The sequence below is a fragment of the Arachis ipaensis genome, chromosome B03 (genome assembly GCF_000816755.2).
Source record: "Arachis ipaensis cultivar K30076 chromosome B03, Araip1.1, whole genome shotgun sequence".
NCBI lineage: Eukaryota > Viridiplantae > Streptophyta > Magnoliopsida > Fabales > Fabaceae > Arachis > Arachis ipaensis.
In genome coordinates, this window is record NC_029787.2 from 3,074,767 (window position 1) to 3,075,881 (window position 1,115).

Here is a 1,115-nt window from a genome sequence, read left to right on the forward strand (position 1 = left end):
TTTTATCGTTGATCTTAATTATATATATTATATATATTTTTTATAATTAAGATCAACGGTTAAAAATAACTGAAACACTGATATGACGGTACACTTAAAAATTTTTCAAAAATTTAATAATATTATTGATGATGCTTATTAGTACGGAAGAAGGGCTAGCTTGTTAATTATAGGGGTATATACATTTTTCTTTCTTTTTGTTTGTTTGTTTAGTTTTTGGCTAAGTTATTAAAAGTAGAAAGATTAATGAGGATGAAAATTGAAAACTAGCAACAAGAAGAAATAATTAGTTAAACAAAAATTTGATTAAACCACATATAGCTCTTTTATGATTCATGTTTAAACACTTCTTTAGTAGTAAAGTGTGTTAGTCTTGTACTGTATATGTTAATTAAATATATTTTAATTTTTTTACTTGGTATTATATTTTATACAAATTATTCAACTTTTAAAAATATATTGATAATCAAATTATTAACTACATTTTTAAAAATATTGCACTTTTTATTTTTTTTCCTTCAATGCATTAGCAATTTGCCTTTTTTATTTAATTATTTAATAATAATGTTTTTTATTAATATATAGGATCTCTTAATAATTACCTTCTTTATTATTAGATGTTGAACCTAATTAATTGGCCTCACACATCTGTCTTTTTGTAACAGCTAATGTGGTTTTTAATTACAAATAGTAACATTTTTCATGGCCTAGTTAATGTTGTTGTCTCCCCCAAGTTGCATGTCTTCTCATGACACAGATGAAGGGAAAAGACTCAAATAGTAGAAATGTTTGTACCGAAAACCTTGTTGGTCACATTTGTGTCCTTTCAATAACATCTAATCCTAGCTTCTTGAGTAGTAATTAATTTTTGTTGTTTGGTTTCTCATGGTAGTTAATTTTGCTGTCTCCCAACCTGGCCCCTCTCTTATCTCACGCATTATTGTAACCGCTAGTTGGGAGTGTGTGGACCTTCATCACCTTTGATTAATTAATCATTCCCTTGGTTTTATCATCTCTAATGTGCACTGAGAAAAGATTAAGGCACAATTTTTGTTTTTAAAATATTTTTTAATTATATTTGTAAAAAATATTGTTATTTTTAAAATTTCAATTTA

General features: G+C 25.7%; 1 protein-coding gene across 2 annotated transcripts in view; it reads left to right on the forward strand.

Moving 5' to 3' along the window:
• Positions 1 to 1,115, forward strand: part of LOC107629241 (BEL1-like homeodomain protein 8) — a 9,710-nt gene that overhangs the window by 861 nt on the left and 7,734 nt on the right. The gene's annotated exons all lie outside the window — the stretch shown is intronic.